The sequence below is a fragment of the Marmota flaviventris genome, chromosome 2 (assembly GCF_047511675.1).
Source record: "Marmota flaviventris isolate mMarFla1 chromosome 2, mMarFla1.hap1, whole genome shotgun sequence".
NCBI lineage: Eukaryota > Metazoa > Chordata > Mammalia > Rodentia > Sciuridae > Marmota > Marmota flaviventris.
In genome coordinates, this window is record NC_092499.1 from 153,811,777 (window position 1) to 153,834,448 (window position 22,672).

At 40.3% G+C, this 22,672-nt stretch overlaps 1 protein-coding gene across 2 annotated transcripts in view; it reads left to right on the forward strand.

The window, feature by feature from the left end:
* The first annotated feature begins 1,869 nt into the window (after window positions 1-1,869).
* The window catches only part of Ninl (ninein like), a 155,587-nt gene continuing 134,784 nt past the window's right edge, over window positions 1,870-22,672 (forward strand). For both annotated transcript variants that reach the window (XM_071608682.1, XM_071608683.1), the window contains exon 1: window positions 1,870-2,069. The gene's annotated coding sequence lies outside the window, so the exon portion shown is untranslated. The remainder of the gene's footprint in view (window positions 2,070-22,672) is intronic.

The following is a 22,672-nucleotide window of genomic DNA, read 5'->3' on the forward strand; positions in this document are numbered from 1 at the left end:
AGAGGACATTAGGAACACTGAGGCAGGAGAGACAGGGTACAGCGGGATCATGCCTGCAAGCCAAGAAGATAAGGAGTGAAGAAGGTGAGGAATGAAGATATAACCACTTAATTTGGTCACTGGGTGGCCAATCATATCAGTGGCTCATTGTAAAGAGTATTTGGTTACAGCATGGAGAGGTGAAGAAAGAAGCCTGCTCAGGTAAAGATTGTGGACATGGCAGCTTAGACAGTAAGGAGCAGTCTGTGAGAACTGGAGTGGCCAGCAATATAGGAATGTGGCATCATGGTGATGGGCTGGCAGTGTTCTCAGAGAGAAGATGATGACTCTGAAAGCCTTGGTGGCACAGAGTGTGAAAGTGGGGGGCAGATGATATTCCAGATCTTGATGGAACTGGTGCCAACCAGCACAAGTACAGGTTTTGGGGCCAGACCTTGTTACTTGGTGGCTGTACAGAGCCAGCAAGTTATTTAACCTTTGATGCCTCATTTTCCTCCTTTGCAAAATGACACTGGTACCAATTATGACCTGGAATTATCATGAGGATTAAAATGAGGTTAGAGAAAGAACCAAACATAAATTAGTAATTGTGGTAATGCAGGCCAAACTCTTAAGAGTCACCTTTGACTTCTTCCTTTCTCTTTCTTTATCTCACCCCTGCCCCTTACAATCCACCTCCAATTTGGAGGGACATTCTGTTGGCTAGTCCACTCAAATGCCACCCATCCAAAATCTGACCACTTATCCCTACCTCCACTCTGGTCCAAGACACCTTGCTTCCCAGCCTGGTGATACCTGTGGCTTCCTAGTGGTTTCCTTACTTTGACATGGGCACTTCCCCCCCTCCACCTACCCTTATGCACTGGCCAAAGTGATTTTGATAAAACTTAAGTACACAGCAACCTATTATATATTCTATGAAGAACTAGGAGAGAGGAACTCAAAGGTTCAAATAAATAGATGATAAGGGGATGGAAACAGTAATTACCCTGATTTAATCAGTTCAGGCTGTATGTACATGTTTAAACATCTTAGAGAAGAAGCCAAGTCCTCATTAGGGCAGAAGGCCCTGTCAACCTCTCTGAGAGCTCACAAAGGGCACTCCTCTGGTGATCCTCCCCATGCCCACCACTCTTGGGATTCACAAGCAACTTCCGCCCTCAGGCCTGCCCCAGTTTCCCAGGTCACCTATTTCTCTCTGACCTATACTGGCCCACCTTCTGCACTCCTTAACCCTTGCTCCTGCTTTGCTTCTCGGTAATATTTATAACTATCTGATATTTTTTTCTACTTTTTATTTAGAGACAGACATTTTTCTTGTTTTTTTTTTCACCCCCCCCCCATTGTTATTGCTGTGTTCTCAGACCTTAGGACAATGATTAAATATGTATTGATTGAATATATGATGGGAAAGCTAGTAGCTAAGTTTTGTCTATCCGTTTTTCTCAATTGTGGGTCTGGGTTTCATCCCTGGCTGGTCTGCCTCCTGCCCTATTTCCAAGACTTGTGAGTAGCCCAACCCCACAGAACACATCCGCGAGACCAGATGGGGTCCCACTTCTAGAGGCTTTAAACTTTGAGGGAATGTTGCCAGCACTGTAGAGGCTGCTTCACTACCCTCAGCCCTCTCTTCAGGCCTCCGCGTACCCCGCCCCGTCCCCGCCCCGTCCGCGCTCCTCCTCCTCCTCCTCCTCCTCTTCACCCTTCCTCCTCCCCTTCTCTCCCGCCAGGCCCCGCCCTGCCCGGGAAGGATCTGCGAGAACCGGGGTGGGGGCAGGGGACGGGGGAGAAGCCTGGAGGCGGGACCAGAGCGGCGCCACAGCCGGGGACACAAAGAACTGCCGGCTGGAGGCGGAGTGGGCGCGCGCGCCGGCCCGCGTCCCTGGCCCGCGCGCTGGCGGAGAGCCGAGACTCCCACTCACTCCCCGGGTGAGTCGGAGCCCGGGCGTCTGCGGGCGTTCGCGCGTCCGCTTCTCCAGTACCTCCTGGCGCCGCGCGGGGTCCGAGTCCTCACACCGCCCCCAGGTGCGCGGCCGCTGGGACTTGTTGGGGGCACCAGGGCAGACACGGTAAGTCTGACGTAGTGTCCTGTTTTTTCTGCCACCTTCTGGGCTGGGGAGGGAGTGGTCACCACTTTAACTTACAAGAGGGAGTCCGGGTGCTTGACTAAACTTGTTAAAAACCAGGTCTTCCGTCGATCGCCTTTCCGAAGTGCCTGTGCACCTTGGAGTACTTTGTGTTCTGGCCCCTTGTGAAGTGACCATTCAGCCACAGGCGGGCGGTCCTGGATAGGGTCGGTAACACAGTTACCTTTGCAAAGAAGGGGTCAAACTGATGGATGGAGCTGTGGTGGTCTTAAGTACCTGAGGCTGGACCTTCCTCCTTCTCATACCTCGTGTTGCTGCGTCTTGGGGTGTCAGTGCTGGGGACCCCTACTCTGCCCCTCTTTTGGAGGGTGTAAGGACCCTGTGCTTCTGAGGCGCCCAGTCATTGCGCAGCATTCTCTCCTGTGGCCTCTCCCACCACAAAGTTCTTACCTGCTTCCTTTGGTAGTATTAACCAGTTTGTGCTTGGGAAGATTTTTGGAAATCTGGACACCATTCTTGGGGTTGGAGAAGACTGTTTGTTGGGAGTTCTGTTGTACTAGTGTTGCAAAATCACCCCTTTCCTCCCATCAGTGTGTCCAGTCACAAATCCCATGTTTCACACTCACACATTTGCCCATGTATTAATGCCACATTGTTGGGAGCCCTGTATGGGATTGTGTGTTTACACAGGATGGAAGTGAAGAGGGTGTTACGGTGTACGGTTTCTTTCCGCTCTACCAGACAGGCCAAACTTTGGGACCACAGAGAAGGTCCAGAGAGGTGCCTCCAGGAGATTGTGATGCTCAAGGTCAGTAGTTGGGAGGAACTATGAGTGATGGTGTTTCTTCTCAGAAGTCTTTGCTGTGATTTCTGGCTTTTCATAATGGATTTATGTTACTTTTAAAGCGAGGTGGAGGGGTAGTGGGGAAAGATAGTGAAAGGTGTTTGTTTAACAGAATATTAGGATCAACAGTTCTGTGTGCAAGAGTGTGTGTATATTAAAAGGAAAATACTTAGATGGTTAGGGCAGCAGTCTACTATCATGTACTATCCCTGCTCCGTTTGACCTATACGTTATCTAGTAGTGGCTTAAACTAACAGATCAAACTGGTTCACAGTCATGGGCAACATATTTGACAGGCTACAAATATGATGGTGGTACCATAAGATTATAATGGAACTTAAATATCCCTGTTGCCTACTGCCATTGTAACCTCGTAGTGATTGTAATATCCTAGCTCCATGCATCAAGCATGTGTTTGTGATGATGCTGATGTAAACAAACCTACTTTGCTGCTACTTGTAGGCATTAAAAGTATAATGGGTCTCATCTGTGCGGAATATGTGCTGTAACACTAAGATAACAACACTAGCCCTGTAAATACTTGATAATGAGAATAAACAAAGTTACTGGTTTACCTAGTTACTATAACTATGCTTTCTGTGGTTAGAATGTGCTCCTTCTAACTTATGGGGAAAAAAAAGTTTACCATAAAACAGTATGTCACACTCCTGAACAGCAGCTCAAACACTTTTATTTATCAAATCTCTTGATTTAAACAAGAGGCCCATCAAATTATTGACCTACATTATTTAGGTTTGTGTAAGTACACTCTCAGGTTTGCACAATGGCGAAATCACTTCAGTGATGCATTTATCAGATTGTGTCTCTATTAAGTATGTGACTGTCATGTATTAACTGTTATTTTGTATCCTGTTACTGGAAACTGACTAGTTTTATATGTGTGTGTTTGTGTGTGATATGACTCAGTTACCTTATTTTGGGACTACTTTGTAGATGAATAATTTAGGAAGAAAATAAGTAATGATTTTGATGTGTTAGAGTTTCTCCAAGTGGTCATCATTTATTAGGGAAATCATTCTTGTAAAATACTGTGTTTTTAATACTTAACTGTATTTGGACAAATCAAAGTGGTATTTGTGTGTTTGTATAAAGTTCAGATTCAATAAAATTGGAGGATAGTAGCTTTTTTTTCCCAGAACGAGAAAATAGCAAGTCTTCTCTAAAGAATTTGAGCTTCAAATAATAACACCAACAAATTAGAAAAGAGAACACTTTCTAGAGAAAAAGTTAGGATTTAAAATTTTTTAAATTGAATTTATATAAACTTTGAATGGAACACTGATTTTTTTAATATTTATTTTTGCATTACAATTCTTAATACATCATTAGGAACACTGATTTTCTCTAACTCATATTTGCTACATATATTTGCAGTTTGCAGGGCTGTTTGGAAGTGGGTGAGCTGATATGGTCATTTGCTAATGGCATGTTGTAAATCCTTTAAAATTAGCATGTTCTTTGTTCCAAATCTTTATGACAAACCATAAGTATCAAAGTATGAACTATAAGTATTCAAGAGCCCCCCCTTTTATGGTGAGTAGCTTTAGATGCTTTTTGGTAGGTAGTGTATGAGGGGAGTCCCTCTGAACACATCCTTTGTACCTTGGGCACCTGACCTGTGAATCTTGTTATGAATAGGTGGCTTCTAGATACCTGTCTTTTTGTCCTGGCTCAAAAAAGATATGGAAGTGGAAGGCAAAAGTCAGAGCAGTGTCCTTACTTCACACCTAAATTGGGAAATTTGGGGAGTAGCTTCAGGTACCTGACAAGGCTTCCCAGCCTAGAAAGTTATTTCCAGTGCTTGTGGCTACTTTGCTGTCTAATTCTGTAGTTATTCCATAAGTAGTTGAATGACAGTGGCTCTAGGTTTGGATCCAGTTTAGTCCTTGGCTTTAAATACAAATTAGGAATTCAGGCTCAAGGCCAGGGGTTTGGTTAATCACAGCAGGAGGCCAGAACTTTGGGTCAGACTCTTGGGGTGAGGAAGCTGTAGTGGAAAGCTTGCTTTTCCTTTATGCATCCTCTCAGTAACCTTGGGCCTCCTGGATTATGACTGGCACAGTTTGTGATTGAACAGGGTTCTTTTATGGAACTATAAAGCGTTCTGAAGCTCTCTCTATTGTTATCCTCTTTTGACCTGATTGGAGCTTTCACCTGGTATTGACATTTTTTTCTCTCCTCTGGATTGTCCTTCTTCAGACTTCAAAAAATAATACTAACACATGTGGCATCTTAGGTCCCAAAGGTTGGATATAGTCTCCTTTGAATTAAAATCATTTGTTAGTTTCTGAAGTATATCAGAGTCCTATAGATAATTCTGATACACTCAAGTTTGAGATGAGAACTGATATATACTGATTTTTGTCCATTGAATGTTATTTTGTATCTTGTTAGAGGAAATAGAGAAAACTGGCAAGTTTTGTATATTTGTGTGTATATGTATGTGAAGTGATACATCCTCTTCTAACTCAGATACCTTATTTTAAGATTTACTTTGTAGATCCATAATTTGGATAGCAGATAAGTAATGATTTTGGTGTGTTAGACTTTCTCCAAGTGGTCATCATTTATTAGGGAATGTCATTCTGTAAAAGCTCTAAGGAGGGCTGGGGATATAGCTCAGTTGGTAGAGTGCTTGCCTTGCATGCACAAGGCCCTGGATTCTAATTCTCAGCACCACACACACACAAAAAAAGTAGTTCTAGCCGGACACATTGGCACACACCTGTAATCCGAGCAGCTGGGGAGGCTGAGGCAGGAGGATCACAAGTTCAAAACCAGCCTCAGCAAAAGCGAGGTTCTAAGAAACTCAGTGAGACCCTGTCTCTAAATAAAATACAAAATAGGGCTGGGGATGTGGCTCAGTGGTCAAGTGCCCGTGAGTTCAATCCCTGGTACCAAAAGCAAGCAAACAAACGAACAAACCAAAAAAAAAAAAAAAAAAAAACTCTAGGTTTTTAAGGCTCCAGTAAAGATTTTATACACTAGTTAGGGTGGTTTAACTGCCAGTTGTTGGGAAACCCATCTCAGTCTGTCTTAAACAGGGAGGCTACAGAAGAAAAATCCAGGGCTTCAGTATTGGCTGCTCCATGGCTGAGCCAGACATTAGAGATCCAGGTAGTTCTTTTTGCATAGTGTCTGTTTGATGGTAAAACTGCCTCACATCTGCAGGGAGAGGGAGTTTGTCTTCTGTGACTGTCATTAAGAGTAAGCAATAACATACCTGGTCCTTCAGCCAGGCTGATAGCAGTCACAGACCATTTGAACCCCTTGATGTACATTAGGCCCCCACACTTGAAGGCTGGGAGGCCTAGGGACTGGGGGAGGACAGGCTTGGGTCCTTGGTTAGTGGCAAGCTTGTGTGAGTCTTACCACACAGGTAGTATCTCTACTCTACTAGGGCCCCTGCACTGAGCAGGGTGCTATCAGAAATGGAGTCCAGGTCTCTGGGTGTTTTGTGTTTAAATTTTGAATGAGTGTTCACTATGTGCCAGGCCCTGTTCTCAGTGTTTTTTGTAAATTCTTTCATGTAGCACTCAGAGCAGTTCACTGAGCCGAGGTGTGCTATTGTTCCCATTTTGCAGACAGAGAGCTCAGCAGTTAGTGAGGTTAATAGCATACTTAAGGTCACATGAAGGTCAGGTTGCCCAGATCTGGACAACCCCTTTGTAGATTCCACATCCCCTACTGTGCTGTGTTGTCTCCAGACACATGAGATTTACACATTTCTCACTGCCTCAGAGTAACTAGATAATTTCTTTACTTTAAAAAGAAAGTTATGTGTTTTCACATAAAAACCATAATTAATATGATCCTGTAGGTAAGGGTACAGATGGGAATTCTTGTGGGCTTGCTATGCACATGCATGCCCACAGAAATAACATTTTAAAAAACTCAGTCTGATGTTGGCATTAGATCTGTAACAAACTTAAGCCTCCAGCAGCCACTACACAAAAAGAGGGTGTTGGGCTTGCCCTGCCAGGTACACCTCCCCAGGGCTCATTCACAGTGGAGGTCTTGGGATCTCCTTAGGGTCACAGATGGCATTCAACCATAACACAAGAACCAACAACATCAAATAATGTCATGAAACAGTCACTGATTTGGAGTTTTAGTTCCAAGGACACAGAGATTTAGGAATAGCTATAAATTAAAAAATGAACGTAAAAGGTAAAGTGCTCAGTATAGACTTTGACATACAGGCTGTCACAACTCCTAGGAGCTCTGCTATCTGGAAGTTTCCACCTGGCCTGAAGTAGAAAGTGCTGAATTGCTGTCCATGTGGTCTCCAGGCTTCTAACCATGTTTATGGAAGTGAACAAAACCAAGCAGGGAAACATGGGCCAAATCACACTTCCCCACTGTGGGAGAGATGACAGAACCTTGAACAGACTGGGAAATGTGTGACCTACGTGGACAGGAGAGGAAAATAAGACTCATTGTCTGGGGAAAACTAAGAGGGCAGTGCCTTCTACCCTAGGGATTCCCAAGGACAGGCTGCAGCTCCACCACTTATCCCCCTGTTCAGGTGACCTTTTTCACTGCTCTCCAAGGATGTAAATGAAGAGAAGGGACACGGGACACGGCAAGTTTGTTCCCCTAACTCCAGACAGGGACCATAAGGTGGATGCTCCATTTCCAAACCCCACAGCCCATACCAGTGGCCTCTTCTAATTTTTTGTTCATGCTCCTCAGAAAATTGCCTCACCAGGATGTTTGCGCATCCTGACTGAAGTGGCTACAGTCAACTGCCAACATACTAAATCTAAGAAATGGTTGATAGTGCACAATACCATGGGACTTTGAAATTAAGCAGTTTTTTTTTACATTTTATTTTATTGGTGCTGGGGACTGAATCTGAGCTCTTCTTCATGTTAAGCACATGCTCTACCACTGAGCTGTATCCCCAGCCCAATATTTTAAATTTCTACTAAATTTTCATTATTTCAAGTTGCATAAATGGTATTTGTACATTTTACTACCTAAGATTCTCATAATTCAGATTTTGCATAAAAGGTGATATCCTGCTGTGGACAACATCTTAACCAAGTGATCAAAGTTAGCATTACCAGCAGTGAGACATTATGTGCCTCCTGATGAGATGTACTAGGAGAGCACAACCCCATCCTGGGAGGATTCCCATTATACCTACCATAATAACCTAAATTATTCCCTTCCTTCCTCACTCCTTCCCTCCCTCCCTTTCTTCCTTCCTTTGCTGGGGATATCACCGAGGGCCTCATGCATGCTAGGCATATCTTCTACTGCTGAATTATACCCCCAATCCATAAGCTAAATCCAAGTTTGCAAAGATTCCAGAAAACTCCATTTGTTGTGGGACATTCTACAAAATACCGGCCTATATACACTTCAGATTTTTCAATCAAGTTTAAACAACAACAAACCTCAATTTTTTTAAGTTAAAAATATTTAAACTTTAAAAATTTTTTTTAGTTTAGATGGACACAATACCTTTATTTTGTTTGTTTATTTATTTATTTATTTAATGTGATGCCAAGGATCGAACCCAGTGCCTCCAAGCACTCTACCACTGAGCCACAACCCCAGCCTCTGAAAAAAGTTTAAGAAAAAAATTTCAAAGTTGAGAAACACAAAGACTGAAGAACCATTCTATTTTAAAGGGATCTCAATGGATTGTATATAGTACATGACCCTGGAATGTATCTTGGACCTGGAACAAAAAAGAGTATAGTAAAGGATGTTGTTGGACAGTGGACAAAATTTGTATGTGAATGGGGAATTAAACACTAGTATTATGTCCATGTCAGATTTCCTGAGTTTGATCAATGTACTGTGACTTTCTCTTTAAGTTTACTAAATGCTTACTTAGGTATTTAGGAATATGGCATACAAAGTCTGAAACTTTATTTCAAGTGAAAAGGGAGGAGGGTGGGAGAGACATGGGAAAGATATGGAGGGAGTGAGAATGATAAAGTGGATATGGTAAATGAGGCAAAATGAGAAGCTAGCTGAGTAAGGGAATACTTGAGAATTATTTGTACTGTTATTGAAACATTTATATAAATGTGCGATTATAGCAGAATAAAAAGTTACAAAAAGTGGGGCGGTGGATGTAGCTCAGTGGTAGAGTGCTTGAGGCCCTTGGCTTGATTCTCAATATTGTCAAAAAAAAAAAAAAAAAAAAAAAAAAACTTAACAAAAAGAAATGTCTGTCTGTTTTCACTGTGAGCTAAGTACCTTCTACCAAAAAATCATAATTTATTTTGTCTTACTCTAACATAGACATTTTTCCTAGTATAACATTTCTAACATTTGGGGGCACATATTAAATTTATGCTGTCTTAGCATTGGTTCAGATTTTGACATCTGATTTTCTTTATCATTTCTTAGAATCAGTGGCATCTTGGATTTGATGAAATATGGTATTTTTCTCTGGCTCCATTGTCTAAAGAAGAGGAAAAAACTCTTCATATGTAAAGATTTCTCAGTCTCTCACACCTATATTTATGCATCAGACTAGTAAACTGCCTTTGATCATTTCTACCCTCTCATAGATATTGCAAACATTCCAGACTGAATTTCTTTTTTTTTTTCTTTACAATTGCTAAACCTTTTATTTTCTTTTCTTGTATTATTACATTGGTTAGTACTCTAGAGAGAGTGTTGAATAGAAGTGATGAGCTCATAGTTATCTTTTTTTTTTTAATTTTTTATTGTTGGTTGTTCAAAACATTAGAAATTTCTTGATATATCATATTTCACACTTTGATTCAAGTGGGTTATGAACTCCCATTTTTACCCCATATACAGATTGCAGAATTACATCAGCTACACATCCATTGATTTACATATTGCCATACTAGTGTCTGTTGTGTTCTGCTGCCTTTCCTATCCTCTACTATCCCCCCTCCCCTCCCCTCCCCTCCCCTCTTCTCTCTCTACCCCCTCTACTGTCATTCATTTCTCCCCCTTATATTATTTTTCCCTTTCCCCTCACTTCCTCTTGTATGTACTTTTGTATAACCCTGAGGGTCTCCTTCCATTTCCATGCAATTTCCCCTTCTCTCTCCCTTTCCCTCCCACCTCTCATCCCTGTTTAATGTTAATCTTCTTCTCATGCTCTTCGTCCCTACTCTGTTCTTAGTTACTCTCCTTATATCAAAGAAGACATTTGGCATTTGTTTTTTAGGGATTGGCTAGCTTCACTTATCATAATCTGCTCTAATGCCATCCATTTCCCTGCAAATTCTATGATTTTGTCATTTTTTAATGCAGAGTAATACTCCATTGTGTATAAATGCCACATTTTTTTTTATCCATTCGTCTGTTGAAGGGCATCTAGGTTGGTTCCACAGTCTTGCTATTGTGAATTGTGCTGCTATGAACATTGATGTAGCAGTGTCCCTGTAGCATGCTCTTTTTAGGTCTTTAGGGAATAGACCGAGAAGGGGAATAGCTGGGTCAAATGGTGGCTCCATTCCCAGCTTTCCAAGAAATCTCCATACTGCTTTCCAAATTGGCTGCACCAATTTGCAGTCCCACCAGCAATGTACAAGTGTACCCTTTTCCCCACATCCTCGCCAGCACTTGTTGTTGTTTGACTTCATAATGGCTGCCAATCTTACTGGAGTGAGATGGTATCTTAGGGTGGTTTTGATTTGCATTTCTCTGACAGCTAGAGATGGTGAGCATTTTTTCATGTACTTGTTGATTGATTGTATGTATGTCCTCCTCTGAGAAGTGTCTGTTCAGGTCCTTGGCCCATTTGTTGATTGGGTTGTTTGTTTTCTTATTGTCTAATTTTTTGAGTTCTTTGTATACTCTGGATATTAGGGCTCTATCTGAAGTGTGAGGAGTAAAGATTTGTTCCCAGGGTGTAGGCTCCCTATTTACCTCTCTTATTGTTTCTTTTGCTGAGAAAAAACTTTTTAGTTTGAGTAAGTCCCATTTGTTGATTCTAGTTATTAACTTTTGTGCTATGGGTGTCCTATTGAGGAATTTGGAGCCCGACCCCACCGTATGTAGATCGTAGCCAACTTTTTCTTCTATCAGACGGCGTGTCCAGACTGAATTTCTATCCTCAGCCCACATTCTTTTTTTTTTGTCTTTATTTTTTTTTATTATTAGTTGTTCAAAACATTACAAAGCTCTTGACATATCATATTTCATACATTTGATTCAAGCGGATTATGAACTCCCATTTTTACCCCCTATACAGACTGCAGAATCACATCGTTTACACATCCACTTTTTAACATACTGCCATACTAGTGTATGTTGTATTCTGCTGCCTTTCCTATCCCTCTATGTTTTCAGCATTAGGGAACTCAGCTCTGATTTTTGGCAGTGATGGTCCCAGAACATCCAAGAAGAGGGAGACCATGAGACACCTTGAAGTGGGATTTGATGGGGTAGATAGGGTGGGTGTGAAGCCCTGGACCAGCCATGCCTCAGTTCAGATATTTGCAGGGGATACATTCTGAGAAATGCATTACTAAGCAATTTCATAGTGGTACAAAGAGTACTTAAACACAAACTAAGAGCTAGGATGTCACAGTGACATCATCTGATGGGATCATAGTTGTGTATGTGGATTGTTGTTGACTGGAAGGTCCTTATGCAGTGATGTCTGTACTACTTTTAGTTCTGCTCATTTCTTGAAATGACTTTGGGACTCAGATATTTGTGCCTTGTTTTCCTGAGAATAGTTTTTCCAAGTCATTTAAGATAACAGATAAGGTCTTAAGGTACCACAAAGCTCCAAAATTCTGTGAGTTAAAAAGTAGGAGGACTTTTTAAGAAATGTTTTATAAACCTGAAGCAGTGGTGGAGGCCTATAATTCCAGCTACTTTGGAGGGGGAAGCAGGATGAAAGAGTTCAAGGCCAGCCTGGGCAGTATAAGGAGACCCTATCAAAAAAAAATTCAAATTAATTTTAAAAAGCTCTTTTAGAGTAGAATCATTAAATAATTAAAAAATAGATGCATGTTAGACAAACAGCTCTCAAAGTTTGATGTCGGTGAAGGACTTATTTATGGTTGGTCTTCTCTATTTCCTGATTCCCTGTACTCCCTCTCAGGAATTTCTTCATGTTATCAGTTCCTGGGTGCTTGCAGGGAATTTATTCCTGCCAGGGACAGACATTTTGTATAGAATTTACAGTGTCCTGGTGATCCCAGGCTCCTGTCCCCTGTTGAGTCCCTAGTCACTGCAGTGTTAAACATTTTTGTAGTCTCGTTAGTCCTTGAGCCCCATGTGTATCAGACTTAGAAAAGGTTCCATCCAAAGCTTTTTTTTTTTTTAATTTTTTTTAACATAGTGCTAAGGATCAAACCCAGTGCTTCATGCATGCTAGGCAAGTGCTCTATCACTGAGTCACAACCCCAGCCTTCAAAGTTTTTTTTTTTCCCTAGTGTTACAGAATCCTGTTTGGGGAAGCTTTGTATGAGCACAGGATTGTAACATTTTGTTTTAGTTTATTTTGTTTGGTGTGGATTTAAGTAGTTGCAATAGCAAACCACAGTGGTTTCCCCCTTGCCTGGTTTCTGGACTGCTGTGTTTATCTACATTTAATGATGGGTCAGTTTTCGGCAATTCTGAATCTCTTTCAGAGACTTTGAGTTGTTGGTGTTGACACTGACCTTCACAGCAGGCTCATTCTTTAGAAGTAGAAACCCCAAATATTCAATCCTCTTTGGATTCTGTGGATTGTTAAATATGTATAAAGAGCAAAGAAAAGCAACCATGTGTGTGCCTTAGGCTCCTAATTGAATGGCTGGAATTTCAGATAGGAACGTTGGATTAGTCATGAGAACGGGGGTAAATCAAATCGTTTTTAGGTTTTTCTAGTAGATTTTATAAGCTGTTATTTTAGTTTAAGAGAATAGCTAATAAGAAAGGTTATTGCCTGGTTTTGGTTTTTAAAAAATGTGTCTGTTTTATGACATATGAATAAAATGGATGCAAGATGGGGGCCGGGAGGAGGAGGGGGGCAGAAGAGGGAATGTTTGGTCATAACATTGCTTTTTTTTTTTTTTTTTTTCTGGTATCAGGGATTGAACCCAGGGCCGATTAACCACTGAGCCATATCCCCAGCCCTTTTTTGGTATTTTGTTTAGAGAGAGGGTCATGCTGAGTTGCTTAGGGCCTAAGTTGCTGAGGCTGACTTTGAACTCACAATCCTCCTGCCTCAGCCCTCCCAAGCTAACAGGATTGGAGATTATTCAAGTTAATGCTCTTTCCTTATAACTAGTTCTACTAATACAGATTCTTGTATGACATTAAGACTTTTCAGTTTGGTTGAAAGCCAAAGAGATAATTTCCCAGTATATTCTTAATTTCATAGAAAAAAATTTAAATGAAGTATTAAAAACTATAGGTTTATATGCTATTAGTAGGCATGAGGCAGTATATAAAGGTTGGTGTTCTAAATGAATGAGTTCTTTTATTTACCAGCTCTGCAACCTTGGGTATATTGCTTACCCTCTCTTTGCCTCTATTTCTTCATCTGTAAATTGAAGATAAGGATAAGTGCCTCCCTTAGAAAGCTAAATTCCCAAGTGCCTAGAAGTGTGTGTGGAACCCAAAGAGTGGTCAAGAAATGCTAGTTTTGTATTATCAAAAGATAAATTGGCAAAATCAAGATCCTACTGAGAGGTCCAAGGTAGATGCATGTCTCCAGTGGTTCTGACCGGCCATAGACAGTTCACACCAGGATCTGTCCAGCAGGGAAGTGAGTGTTCAGAAAATCTCCCAAGGTCCTTTGTATTTTTCTCTCTCAATCTTCAAGATCACTTGACTGAAACAGAAATAAACCATAACCCAGGCAAGTGCTCTACCACTTGCCGACAAAGAAAAATTACTCAAAACAACTAAATGTGCGGACTCTTCAAACAATTAGAAACTTAGATCCCTTAATTGAAAAGACTGTTAACTAAGATCCTGTCATGACCTCCTTCAGGTCTGTCCTCATGTTTGGTGTATACATGTGTATTTTGTGGAGTTGAAGCCTGTGAGTACCACGTTTCTGCTTTGTTTTACTAATTTTGGTGTTTTCATTTTTAAATTTTTAGTTTTAATATATGGATGCTGAGATTCAAACCTAGGGCCTTGCTAATTACGTGCCCTGTCATTGAGCCACATCCCTAGCTCCTGTAGTTTTTGTTGCTGTTGAAGTTCATACCATGATGTGCTGTCCCCCCTTTGTGTTAGTCTTTTGATTTTTTTTTTCTGAGTTGTTACCCTTTTTTTTTTTTTTTTTTTTGGTGGTGGTACGAGGGATTGAGCCCAGGGGCACTCTATCACTGGGCTCTATCACCCTAACCATTTTTGTCTTTTATTTTGAGATAGAGTCTCACTAAGTTGCCCAGGCTGGCCTCAAACTTGATAGCCTCCTGTCACTGGAATTACAGCTGTGTGCTATCACATTAGGCTCAATTAGGGATTTTTAAAGGAGCATTCTGTAAAGTTTCCAGGTCATCTTCTGTTTTGTATCTTTAGATATGAAACATTTACATCTTCCTTCCTATGTCTTGCCACTGTGTACTCAGGTTATGGTGAGCTGAATAGCAATGGGGTGGTTCTGATCTGATCCTCCCTGCTGGCTCCTGTCAATTTGTTTGTTGGAGGCATGCTGGAGGGTTGGGGCTGGCCCTGCTCTCCAGGCCCCACCAGACCTCTGTGTGCCTCTTACCTTGCCCTGCAGTGGAAAAATAGGGGAAACCCTTCCTTAAGTTGTTTTACTTTGTGTTTGTGCCTATTAAACATTTGCTTATTTTTTTTTTCCGTGCAAAAAAAAAAAAAAAATGGTGTCCTGAGGTAATCAGCCTCTTCTGCATGTCTCAAGGACATGGTTCTTCCAGGAGTGGAGAAGAGAAAGCAAGCAGCAACTTCATCCTCATTATCTGACTGACTGATCTGCTTGTTGAGAATGTGAACATTGTAGTCCCAGTTCCTTGGGAGGCCGAGGTAGGAGGATCACACAAGTTTGAGGCCTGCCTGGGAAACAGCAAAATCCTGTCTCCAAAAAAAAAAAACGTGAACAAGGAGGCAAAATAGTAAATACATACACCTTTTAAAGAGCACTCATTACTGCTGGGCATGGTGCCACACATGCCTATAATCCCAAAATAACTTGGGAGGCTGAGGCAGGAGGGTCACAAGTTTGTGGCCAGAGTGGGTAACTCAATAAGACCATGTCTCAAAATTAAAAACAAACAAAAATATTAAAAAGGGCTGGTCGTCTATTTAGGTAATAGAGTGCTTGCCTAGCATGCATGAACCCCTGGGTTCAATCCCCAGTTCCACAAATAATAAATGAATGAATGAATGAATAAAGAACACTTAGTACTTTTTCAGAGGAATAACCCCCACTTGCCCAGGATCTCAGACATTTTGGGAAAGAAAGGAAAAAGTTAGTATCTAAGATACCTCTGGAATCTCTGTCTTTTAGAGAACCAAATGCTCTAGCTAGCTGACTGCTAAAGCTCTGAGTGGTTCTGAGACCTATAATTACATTTCCATGAGGATAAGTGTAGTGGAGGTGCGGTTATCCTGCTTGCTTCAGCACAGCCCTCACCTCTCCTTCAAAGAGAAATCTAGGTTAATAGTCCTGGATTTCTCTGGCATCTCTCTCAGAATGTGTCTGCATCTTTCTACTGTACAATGGCCTTCTAGGAGCTAGTGACCCACACACCTTCATTTAACAGGGCAGTCCTGTCCTCCAGCTTCCAAGACTGTAGTGTGGTTTGTAGCTTCATGAACCAGCATTCCACACCAGGGCTGCTTCAACATGAGTAGGGCTGAGACTCTTTGGAGAACAGATCACAGACCCTCTGAGGTAAACATAAATAATAAATATAAATTATTTTCTCTAATAAAACTAGAATAAACTACTTAGTACAACAACAGTAGATAATTCATTGAAATCAAGTATGTTTTATTCAATTTTTTTCCTATTCCAAGATAGTAGCCAGGATTTTATGTTCCCTTGATTCCAGGGCGTTAATGTTACGGGGCTGAAGACAGAAGTGTCAGAGGAGCTCCTTCTTCACTTTTTTTTTTTTTTTTAATTGACTTACATGAAATGTGTGTATACAATTTGAAGAGTTGGAACACACATATAGATTTGTGTAACTGTCACCACAATGAGAATACAAAATATTTCCATCGTCCAAAAAACACTTTTACTGCCCTTTTGTGGTTATAACTGCTGCCAGCCACTAATCTATGCTCTGTCCCTACAGTTTTTCCATTTCAGAACGTCATATAAATGGAATCTTCCAGCATTTAACTTTTCCAAACTGGCTTCTTTTACTGAGTACTTACTATATTGTTGCATGTATTGATAAATAGTATTCTAGGTAAGGATGTTTATCTATTGATCTGTTAGAGGACATTAGGATTGTTTCTAGTTTTGAGTGCTTGAGAATACAACTACTGTTACATTTATATGCAGGTTTTCTGTGAATCTGTTTTTATTTCTTTAGGGCAAAAACTTAGGTGGTAAATAGCATGGGGTGTCTGTGTTTGTTTTTTAATAATAAACTGCTTTCTTTCCAGACTGGCTGTACCATTTTTCATTCCTAATCCTATTCTTACATATGACAGTTTCATTTTAAAATAAATTATAAAAGGTTTACTGTCCTCTCTTTTATTTTCTGGAAGATATTATGTAGAATTGGTGTTATTTCTGTTATGGTCTGAGCCTAATCAATATAGATTATAGATTATAAATTATAGATTATAGGTTATGAAATATTAATAAGTAGAATAATAGGATTTTGTGATAAGTGTTATAAAATAAATAATGTTAAGCTGCGCTAGTTATAAGTTAAAAGAAGTAATCATGGAACTGTAAGACATAAAATTTAAGTTGTTAGAAATAAGATAAAGGACAGTCTAAGGTGATAAGTATAAGCCCATAGGTTAATATAGTTGCAGATAAGTGTAGGTTAATGGAACAATAGTTAGGTACAAGGTATAGCTATAGGCAAGTATAAGTAATTATAGCCATAGTGACTCCATTTATATGTTTCCCATGTGAAACTGTTATATAAGCTGTTTATAAGATGTAAAAATCTGTATTTCATATGCTCACAAATGTGCTTGAACCCAGGATGTGGTTGTCTGTTTTTGCTTTGCTAACTACTTTTTCAGTCCTTGTATCCTGCTTGCTTGCCTGCACTTACATTTTTCGAGGATGTGGTTTTTCCCCTTATAAACCCTATAGAACTCGGACCCAGGGCTATTCTTGGAAGAAACAATTTGGGTCCTGCAGGGAGCAGTCGCCAGCTGGCTAAATAAAGACTCTCTAATATGGACAAAATTCAGACTGAGAGTGTTTTCTGAGTGGTCAGCCCATAACATTTCTTATTTAAATGTTTGGTAAAATTTTCTAGTAAAGTTATCTGGGATGGGAAATTTTTTTTTAGAAGCTTTTAAACTACAAATTCAGTTTCTTTAGTAGTTATAGGACTACTATTCAGATTATCTTCTTCATCTTGGAGAAATTATAATAATTGGTGGTTTTCAAAGAACTGCTCTATTTAATCAAAGTTGTTGAATTAATGTGTGCAGAGTTGTTCATAGTATTCCTTTATTATCTTTTTAACATCTACAGAATCTGTGAAAAGATTCTTTTTTTCTAATGATGGCAGTTCATATCTTTCATATCTTATCTGGCATACTCTCCCTTCTCCTCTCTCTGTCTTTTGGTTTATCAACTTTATTTATCTCAAAATATCAGCTTTGGGTTTTATTTCTTTTCTATTTTCTAGTTTTCAATTTTGTTGATTTATCTTTATTATTTTCATTCTTAAATTTATTTTACTCTTTCTTTATAGTTTCTTGATGCAGAAGTTGATGTTACTGGTTTGGGACCTTTTTTATTTTCTAATATAAGCATTCAGTGGGTAGAAATTTCAATCTGAGAACTGCTTTAGCTGCATCTCATAGGTTTCTATATGCTGCATTTTCATTTTCATTCAATTTAGTATATTAAAATGTTTTCCTTGAGATGCCCTCCTTGACCAAAGTATTATTGAGGAGTGCATTAATTTCTGGGTATATATATGTTTCTTGTATCTTTTTTTTTTGTTGTTATTGGTTTTTAATTTAATCCTGTTGTGGTCTGATAGCATATTTTGTATGATTTATGATCTTTTAATTTTATTGATGTATGTTTTATGGTCCAGAATAATATCCCCAGCACTTTTTATTTTTTTATTTTGAGTCAGGGTCCCAGTGTCTCACTAAGTTGCTTAAGGTGTCACTAAATTGCCAAGACTGACATTGAACTCACAGTTCTCCTGCCTCAGCCTCCCAAGCTGCTAGTATTACAGTCATGTGCTGCTACTACCAGCTAGAGTATGGAATATCTTGTTGGATATTCCACATGAGGTTAAGAAGAATGTGTATTCTACTGTTGTGTTCTATGAATATTGATGAGTTCTAATGAAGTAGTCTGTAAATGTCCATTAAATGATGCTATTCAATTCATCTGTTATCCATGATGATTTTCTGCATACTGAATGTATCATTTACTGAAAGAAGAGTGATGAAGTCTCCAGCTAGCATAATGTAGGTGTCTGTTTCTCTTTGCAGTTCCAGATTAGATTTTTGCCTCTTGTATTTTGATGCTTTGTTATCAAGCGCATAAATGTGAAGGATGGTTATATGTTCTTGGTAGCATAATGTAGGTGTCTGTTTCTCCTTGCAGTTCCAGATTAGATTTTTGCCTCTTGTATTTTGATGCTTTGTTATCAGGCACATAAATGTGAAGGATGGTTATATGTTCTTGGAGGAATGGTCCCTTTATCATTATGTAAATGTTCCTCTTTGTCCTTATTTTTTCTTGTTTTGAAGTCAGCTTTGTCTATAATCACTATAGCTGTTTTTTTTTTTTTTTTCCATTGGTGCTGGGAATTGAACCCAGGGCCTCACATATACTAGGCAAGCACTCTACCACTGTGCTATATTTCCAGCCCTCCAGTTTTCTTTTGATTAGTGTTAGCATGGCATATCTTTCTTCATCCCTTTATTTTTTTAAAAAAATTTTATTTGTTTTAATTAGTTATACATGACAGTAGAATGCATTTATGCACTTTGATATACATAGATGGGATATAATTTCATTTTTCTGAGTGTATATGTTGCAGAATCATATTTGTCATATAGTTACATATATACATACAGTAATCATGTCTGTTTCATTCTATTATCTTTCCTATCCCCACATCTCCTTCCTTCCCCCCATCACTTCCCTCTACCTAATCTAAGGTAATGCTAGCATCCACATATTAGAGAATACATTTGGCCTTTAGTTTTGTGGAATTGGCTTATTTCACTTAGCATGATATTTTCCAACACCAACCATTAACTACTCTTCTTTAAATCTGAATATATTCCATTGAATATATATACTACATTTTCTTTATCCATTCATCTATTGAGGGACACCTTGTTTGGTTCCATAGTCTAGCTATTGTGAATTGAGCTGCTATAAACATTGATGTGGCTATACTATGCTGATTTTAAGGACCTTTGAGTATAAACCAAGGAGTGGGATAGCTGGGTCAAATGGTGGTTCCATTTTAAGTTTTCTGAGGAATCTCCATACTGCTTTCCATAGTGGTTGCACCAATTTGCCATTCTGACAGGAATGAGATGAAATCTTAGAGTGGTTTGACTTGCATTTCTCTAATTGTTAGAGATGTTGAACACTCTTGCGTATATTTGTTGATCAATTGTATTTGTTGATCAATTGTATTTCTTCTGTGAATTGTCTGTTTAGTATTTTAGCCCATTTATTGATTGGGTCATTTGTTTGTTTTTTTTTTCTTTGTTTTGTTTTTGGTGTTTTTTGAGTTCTTTATAGATTAATGCTTTATCCAAGGTGCATATGGTAAAGATTTTCTCCCAATCTGTAGGCTCTCTCTTCACATTATTTTTGTTTCCTTTGCTGAGAAGAAGCTTTTCAATTTGAATCCATCCCATTTATTGATTCTTGATTTTACTTCTTGTGCTTTACAAGTCTTGTTAAGGAAGTCGGATCCTAGGCCAACGTGGTGAAGATTAGGGCCTATTTTTTCTTCCTTTAGGTGTAGGGTCTCTGTTCTAGTACCTAAGTCTTTGATCCACTTTCAGTTGATTTTTGTTCAGGGTGCGAGATAGAGGTTTAATTTCATTTTGCTGCATGTGGATTTACAGTTTTTCCAGCACCATTTGTTGAATAGGCTATCTGTTCTCCAGTGAATATTTTTGGCACCCTTGTCTTATATGAAATAACTGGGGGAAGACTGGAGCTGCAGCAAACATTTTATAATCAACAATGAGTTAGAGGCAGAACAGGAGCAGCGGCCTGCTGAGAGGCAGAGCCGCCCCCCCCCCCCCCCCCGCGCCTGCAAGGTAGACGGAACTGTGACCACCCACAGAACAGGCCCAGCGGCCCGCTGAGGGGCAGAGCCGCCCCCCACCCCCCGCGCCTGCCAGGTAGGCGAAACTGTGACCACCGACAGAAAAGGCCCAGTGGCCCGCGGAGGGGCAGAGCTGCCAACCACACCTGCAAGGTAGGCGGGCCTGCGACCCACCAGCAGAACCGGCGCAGCGGCCTGCTGAGAGGCAGAGCCGCCCCCTCCGCCCGCGCCTGCAAGGTAGACGGAACTGTGACCACCCACAGAACAGGCCAGACCTGCAACCGACAGAACAGGCCCAGCGGCCTGCGGAAGGGTAGAGCCGCCCCCCCCGCCGCGCCTCCAAGGTAGGTGGACCTGTGACCCACCAGCAGAACAGCCCCAGAGGCCTGCAGAGGGGCAGTGCCGCTGCCTGCGCCTGCAATGTAGGCAGAACTGCGACCACCGACAGAAAAAGCCTAGCGGCCCGCAGAGGGACAGAGCCGCCGCCCGCGCCTGCAAGGTAGGCGGACCTGCTACCGACCGGCAGAACAGGCCCAGCGGCCTGCCGGCGTGGTAGGCACATTGCCCCAATTGGAGGAGGGGCAGAGCCGCCGCCCGCGCCTGCGAGGGAGACTTTGCAACTATACAAGACCAATATAAATATATAGGGGGAAAATTCAATAGCACAACAGTTTCACCAAGCAGAAAGAAACGCGAAACAGTATGAAGAGACAAGGAAAGAAAGGACCACAAGCAATGCAGGTCAACTCAACGTTAGAAGAGGTAATATCTGCAGCAGATGGAATGTCAGATAAAGAATTCAGGATATACATGCTTCAGATGATCTGGAGTCTCAAGGAAGACATCAGACAGCAAAATCAGACAATGAAAGATCACTTCAACAATGAATTACATAAACAAATCCAAGAAGCAAAAGATCAACTATACAGGGAGATAGAGGTTATAAAAAACAAACAAACAGAAATCCTAGAAATGCAGGAAGCAATAAACCAACTTAAAACCTCAATTGAGAATACTACCAGCAGAGTAGAACACTTAGAAGATAGAACATCAGACAATGAAGATAAGGTATTTCAACTTGAAAAGAACATAGACAGCTCAGCAAGACTGTTAAGAAACCATGAGCAGAACATCCAAGAAATATGGGATAACATCAAGAGACCAAATTTAAGAGTCATTGGGATACAGGAAGGGACAGAGTTTCAAACCAAAGGAGTGAGCAATCTATTCAATGGAATAATACGAGAAAACTTCCCAGACTTGAAGAATGAGACAGAATCCCAAATCCTAGAAGCCTACAGGACGCTGAATGTGCAAAATTATAAGAGATTCACACCTAGACACATTATAATGAAGATGCCCAACATACAGAATAAGGAGAGAATTTTAAAAGCTACAAGAGAAAGGAAGCAGATTACATTTAGGGGTAAGCCAATCAGGATAATAGCTGATCTTTCAACACAGACTCTGAAAGCTAGAAGATCCTGGAATAACATATTTCAAACACTGAAAGAAAATGTGTTCCAACCAAGAATTGTGTATCCAGCGAAATTAAGCTTCAGGATGGAAGATAAAATTAAAACCTTCCACGATAAACAAAAGTTTTGAATTTGCATCTAGAAAACCATCTCTTCAAAACATCCTCGGCAAAACATTACAGGAAGAGGAAATGGAAAATAACAATGAAAACCAACAGTGGGAGGTAGGACAGTAAAGGGGGGAAAATACTCAAAGAGGAAAACAAACCATGTTTAGTAACATAAATAAACAAATATGGCTGAAAGAACAACCCATATCTCAATAATAACCCTAAATGTTAATGGCTTAAAGTCACCAATTAAGAGACACAGGCTAGTAGAATGGATCACAAAACAAGACCCAACAATATGCTGCCTACAGGAGACGCATTTGATAGGACAAGACATACATAGGCTGAAGGTGAAAGGTTGGGAAAAATCATATCACTCATATGGACTTCGGAAACAAGCAGGTGTGTCCATACTCATATCAAATAAAATAGATTTCAAGCCCAAGTTAATCAAAAGGGATAAAGAGGGACACTACATACTGCTCAAGGGAACCATACACCAACAAGACATAACAATCATAAATATATATGCCCCTAACAATGGTGCAGCTATGTTCATCAAACAAACTCTTCTCAAGTTCAAGAGTCTAATAGACCACCATACAATAATCATGGGAGACTTCAACACACCTCTCTCACCAATGGACAGATCTTCCAAACAAAAGTTGAATAAGGAAACTATAGAACTCAATAATACAATTAATAACCTAGACTTAATTGACATATATAGAATATA